Here is a 6,305-nt window from a genome sequence, read left to right as displayed (position 1 = left end):
TGTCATAACTCCAACTGACATGCTCAGAGCAGCAGATTTCAGATAATGGTTAACAAAGCTCCACGTCAATGATGGGGTGTCACCAGGGCCGCCGTAATGCACGGGCTGACCTGGGCTGAAGCCCAGGGGCTAACGGAGATCGGGGGCCTATCATGAGCCAATACAAAAAAAAAATAATTCAAATTTTTATTTTTTTATTTCGGATGTTTTTTTAAAATATTAAATAAACAAAGTCTTGGCTTTCAGAATATGAAACTTTTATTTCCAAAATCACACGATAAATACATTGTTGAAGCTTGTAAAGGGAAGAAGACAGCTCTCCCTCGCCACTCTGCTGTTCTGCTGTTCCCCTCCCTCCGCTGAAATTATGAATGTAAGGCATATAGTAATCATAGATAACACGGCAGGGTCCGTTACAGTTTGTTTTCATCTGGTTTCAAATAAACAAAGTCTTGGCTTTCAGAATATTAAACTTGTTTCGGCAAATTCAGATGATAAATACAACTTTGAAGCTTGTCAAGGCATAATTACAAGCGGAGAACGGAGTAACTTGACGTCACAGCAGGCATAACAACAGCCGGTGTTTCTCGTGAGTGTTTTCCCCGGGAAACAAACACAATACACACAAACGCAAAAATACGCACGCACGCACGCACGCATGCACGCACACACACACACACACACACACACACAGGGGCGGACCTAGCACATTTGGTGCCCTAGGCGAGCTTCACCACTGTGCCCCCCCCCCCCAAAAAAATATCAAAACATCTTAACAGTTATACAGTAAAGTACTGCACCTTTATTTATTACAAGCAAGAACAAGAGCTAAGAATAAATGTAAAGTGCACACTAAAGAATTAAAATAAATAAACAACTTAGCTAACAAACAATAATAACAATAACAAACAATAAAATAACGTGCAAATTTGCTTTAAAAGAAAATTATTATATCAAAGTTTGTTAATACTCTTATCAACATATGAGTGGACAAATATGCTTTATGCTAATGTTTATTATCATTTGAACAATGGCAAATATTCTCATGAATATTAAACACAACAACCTCTGAACATTACAAATATTCGCCTAAATTCAACCTGGAACCTCTCTCATTCAATAATACAATACAAAGTGTGTGTGTGTGTGTGTGTGTGTGTGTGTGTGTGTGTGTGTGTGTGTGTGTGTGTGTGTGTGTGTGTGTGTGTGTGTGTGTGTGATGGATCGTTGGTGTTGTGGAATATTTTCCAAGGCCCATAACTTTGACCCAGTGTATCAGTTCAAACTGTCCTGACTGAGCACAGGCACCTGTAACCTTGGCTGCTGTGCTCTCAGTGTTTTGTCTCCCTGTTCCTGCCTGTTGGCGTCAGCTGATAGAGTTGTTATCATTCTATCTTGTTATGCAGCATGTTGATGATGCTCTCTGAACTAGCTAAATACATGGGTCTGGGGTAGAGTTCTTCAGAATTGACGTGGCAACTCTACCGTGAAGTCAGAACCTCTGACTCTTGGACTTGTGATGTGAATCCTCCGGCCGTTAACTCCAAATAAACCATCATGTGTTTGACATCAAAGCTACTGCTCTTCCCGTGTCTCCTTCCTGAGTCGGTTACTCCCACTGCATAGCTACACAGAAGTTTCCTCTACAGTTGGAGCTATGTGCAATCGTTGGAGCTATGTGCAACTCATATGCTCGAACGGGAGCTGCCTGGACGCTGCAATCATGTTGTGCACTATCCGTGCTGAGTGTGCTGACTTCTGACTTTTCGTGCAATGTCCCACTGTCTGGCTTCCTGCATAAAGTCAAGTGCTCGGCGCAGTTGTGGCGAAATGTCGCTTCTCTGTTTTCATTTAAACAGCTCCTTATATCCGTTAGCGCAGCTAGCTAGCACCAGATGCTAACAACAACAATGCACGTAAGGTCTCTCGCTCGCTCGGGCCACACATACACACACCCTCCCGGTCCTCCCAATAGCCAGTCGCTGCCTGCCGGTGAGCGTGGAAGTGTGGTCTGCCACAAGCGGGCGGCAGGAGCGGGGCTGTCAGCATCAGCTTGTAGACGGTATTTTAAACTCGATGCGCTCTGAAACTACGGGGCGGCCGAGGAAAAAAAATACACATGCGTTAATCGTGTTAAAATAATTAGTGGCGTTAATTACAAATTAACTTTGTCTCAATAACTATTTACATTCCACTCCCTATCATCACACAAGGTTAGCCTATTAGCTCATACTGGTTTCCATTTACAGTGCAATCCACCAACCTCATGGTTAATACTGATTACAGCCAGACCACTGAGGCGTTCTTGAGCCATGGTTGACCTCAGGTATGTTTTCAAGAGTTTTAATTTGGAAAAACTCCTCTCGGCTGAAGCTACTGTTACTGGTAGCGTTGCATTGATCCGCAGAGCAATACACAAGTTGGGATATATTTCGGTGAGCTGCTTTGTGTGTATGAATTTCAACAACTCAAGAGTTGTCATGCTCTTTGATGGCAAGTCAGGTACATTTTCCAACTCCTGAGCCAGCTCCTTCCCATCCAAATCAGATTGCGCTCCATGGCTTAAGGTGTGTGCAAGTGCCTCTGCTTGCTTCATCAGCTCTTGGTGTGGCAGGTCTGGGAAGTTGTACAGAATGCCAAACTTGTCTTGCACATGTTTAAGAGTGGTAAACCTCTCCTTTTGTGGTGACAATGCAGCATCCACCACCACGTTAAAGAAGGTTACCTCCAGATTTTGCAAGGCATCCCTCAATGGCTCATCAGGAGACTCATATAAGAAGTGCCTCTTTGTTGACTTCAGCCGCTTTTGCACAAGGACTGCGTCCACATTCATGTCTTCACACATGTCCTTGGCTGATGTTTTTGCAGCCACAAAGCCTGTGGCTCTGTTGGATTCGAGAGTTTTTTCAGTCTTTTTCAGTAGACTTACTGCTACATTCAGTTGCATTGTTTGGGACTGCAGGAGTTTGCTCACCTGCTGAATTTGACTTAACACATCATACCAGACCACTGTGCACAGTGAAAAGCGGAATGATCCCACTTCTTCTGCCAGAGACTGGGCTTCAATCCTGATGATTGGGTCTTTGGCCTGGTTTCTCACCTCAAGCAGTGCCTCTCTCACAGCTGCGGCTTCATATCGCAGAGGCTCCACAGCTTTCACTCTGCTCTCCCATCTGGTTTCTGACCACATTTTGAGTGAAAGGTTGACGTGTTTCTTGAGGATGGCCCATCTCTGTGTAGAGGCAGAAAACAGGCAGTATAGCTTCTGCACAATGCCAACAAATGATATGGCATCTTTGGAGCTTTTGGCAGCATCAGCAATGACCAAATTGAGTGTATGTGCCCCACAAGGCACAAACAAAGCTCTGGGTTCAACTGCAGTAGCCTGGCCTGTACTCCCTTGTTCTTCCCTCTCATATTCGCGCCGTTGTCATATGACTGTCCTCTGCAGTCATCAAAGGCAATCTGCAACTCCTCCAGCCTCTTCAAAATCAGGGCGGACAAACTTTTACCAGTGGACTGCTCTGCTACTAGGAATCCCATTAAGTGCTCTTTAATCTGGGGGTCTTCTTCCAGTGTCACAATTCTGATGACTACTGAGGTGTGGCTAACATCCGGGGTGCAATCTAAACTGAGGGAAAAGTACTTGCATTTCTTTATTTCTTGCACTATTGTAGATATAATCTTTCCACTGATGCATTCAATCAACTCATTCTGAATGGTTTTGCCCAAGTAGCTGTGGTGGGATGTTTGACTTTTAATCTTGTTAGTGTGGTCTTTCATCACTGGGTCAAACTGCGCCAAAAGCTCAACCTCTTTCAAAAAGTTTCCATTTGAAGGAGAGTGGAGTATTTCTGTCTTTACTCTCAATGCCATATTTCGCCCTGCCAGAGACTACAATAGCAACCAGTCGTGTCAACACTGCTCTCCACCGACTCTTCTCTGCCTCAAGGAGGGCCTGCTCTTGTTTGTCTATTGTTGTACTTTGTTTTAATCGAACTGCCAATTATTTCCATGACGCCAAATTGTTCAGGTGTTCCGGACTATTTTCATGGCTGGTCAAAGCAGCACTTGCATTTTTCCAATCCGACAGTCCTGCATTTGTTAAATGAATTTGTTTTGGAGAGAAAAGTTGACAACAAAAACAAAAAAGACTGTTCTTCTTTTTTGAATATGTCACCCAACTTCTTTTGATCCTTTCTCCATTTACTAAGGTCCTGCTGAAGTACTGGTGGTGGCAACTTCTCCCATCATCTCTCCTTGGGAAAATGAAATCAGGTGTTATCTGATATGGTCCTCTCTGAACAAACTCTGTCCTCATTGTGTCTGTGAGATGTGAAGGGCAGTCAGCAGGATCGGTTGGTAGTGGATCGTCTGTCTTTGCTGCATCTGGAGGGCATGTGAAGCACATTATCTCACCTCATATTCACACACACACACACACACACACACACACACACACACACACACACACACACACACACACACACACACACACACACACACACACACACACACACACACACACACACACACACACACACACACACACACACACACACACACACACACACACACACACACACACACACACACACACACACACACACACACACACACACACACACACACACACACACACACACACACACACACACACACACACACACACACACACACACACACACACTTCCAAAAAAGTTGGGACAGTGTGTAAAATATAAATAAAAACAGAAAGCAATTATTTGAAAGCATGAGGACAATTAGGTTTATAGCTAAACATCTTTACATTCATCAGGCACACACCTGAGAAGAGTGTATGGGTTGAATCTGTGGTGCAATCAGGATGAGATGCAGCAGGCTGGTCTGACGTTCCTTGCAGTGGTTCTGGGCCTATACATATATAGAGAACACACAAGAGCAAATATATTGGCTGGATTAGAAATGGCACAACAGTCATTTTTACATTCAATTATTTATCATCACATCAGGAACATCTATTGACATATTGTACTCACCAGAACAAACAGGCACAGTGGTCAGTGGCAGGGTGGAATCAGTGGTCATCTCATCAGGATGAGCAGCTTGCTGTTCTGACATTCCTTCATGTGGTTCTAGGTCTATAAATATAGAAAGAACACACAAGAGCAAATATATTGACTGGATTTCACATTAAATTATTTATCATCAGGAACATCTATTGACACATTGCACTCACCTGAGGAAGCCGGCACAGCTGAGCTGCATGGCTGTTCCTTGTCAACTGATGCAGCAGGTGGTCCCAGATATTTTAAAAGTGAATCTAAAATGATATAACAAAATGTGTATTATCAACATTGAATAATTTCCATTTGTTAAATGTAGCTATTATTTAGTTAGTAAGCATTTGGACAGCCTGACAGGTCTGATTCAACTAATCAAGAGCTATGCCTATCTTATTAGAACAGTTGAATCAGGTGTGTTAGTTCTGGGTTGGAACGAAAACATTCAACAGGACTGGAGTTGAGAACCACTGAGCTAGTTAGCTAACGATAGCGCACATTATGACAGGGTTGAATTTGGCAAATGTTTGACTCGGATAGTCAATGTGCTTTTTGAGGTAAACTTAACGTTAGCTAACGTTACCAACTAACTAACATTCCACCACACTGGCTAGCTCGCTACACCAAAACTAACATTGTTATTATTACTAATATTTCTATTTCATGACACAACGAAAATATACTTATGACAGTTCAGGGCTCGACATTATAAATGGCCCGGAAGCACTATTTAGACACCCCGGGCCAGCATAACGTACTTTCCACTTGCCCGCTCCGGCCACTAAAAATATTGCTTTAAAAAAAATGTGTCCTGTGGTATTGGTATTTTGACAAGCAATTTTGTTAAATTGTTTCGTTTATTAACGCTACAACATAGCGTTTCGTGAGTCGGTTGTCGTTGTTGGGTGAAAAGCAAACAGCTGTTTGCTGCGGAGCGCAGCGCGAGCAGACTCCTATGAGGGGGAACGCGCTCGTTCACTACAGACTATCGCGCCACCTAACCATTCGCCAAAATGTTTTTAATACCACCGGTAACTGGCCAAGCGCCGTGCAAAAAACTATCTTCAAATAAAAGAAAGTTACCGGAGGAGTTCAAGGAGAGTGACAGGGAGCATGAGAATAAGAGGGAGAGAACGTTTCAGCCAGCTTGATCGATGGAGTTGGCTTCTAGTGGTGCAGTGACGCATCCTAAAACCCTTTTATAATCTAATCAATAGATTTATGATTCGAAAATTATAAAAGTAGGGTAGACATGTGGAGATT

The 6,305-nt window shown here is 43.3% G+C and overlaps 1 long non-coding RNA gene across 1 annotated transcript; it reads right to left on the bottom strand.

The window, feature by feature from the left end:
• Positions 1–4,755: 4,755 nt before the first annotated feature.
• LOC117542887 lies at positions 4,756–5,695 on the bottom strand. The gene is made up of 3 exons (XR_004568500.1): positions 5,219–5,695; positions 5,019–5,120; positions 4,756–4,893 (listed from the first exon to the last, which is right to left on the bottom strand). It is a non-coding gene; the product is annotated as an uncharacterized LOC117542887 (long non-coding RNA).
• Between the last annotated feature and the right edge of the window lie 610 nt (positions 5,696–6,305).

The sequence above is a fragment of the Gymnodraco acuticeps genome, unplaced genomic scaffold (genome assembly GCF_902827175.1).
Source record: "Gymnodraco acuticeps unplaced genomic scaffold, fGymAcu1.1, whole genome shotgun sequence".
In the NCBI taxonomy this organism is placed as follows: domain Eukaryota; kingdom Metazoa; phylum Chordata; class Actinopteri; order Perciformes; family Bathydraconidae; genus Gymnodraco; species Gymnodraco acuticeps.
The sequence above is the reverse complement of the archived record's forward strand: the minus strand, read 5'-3'. Positions and strand labels throughout refer to the sequence as shown.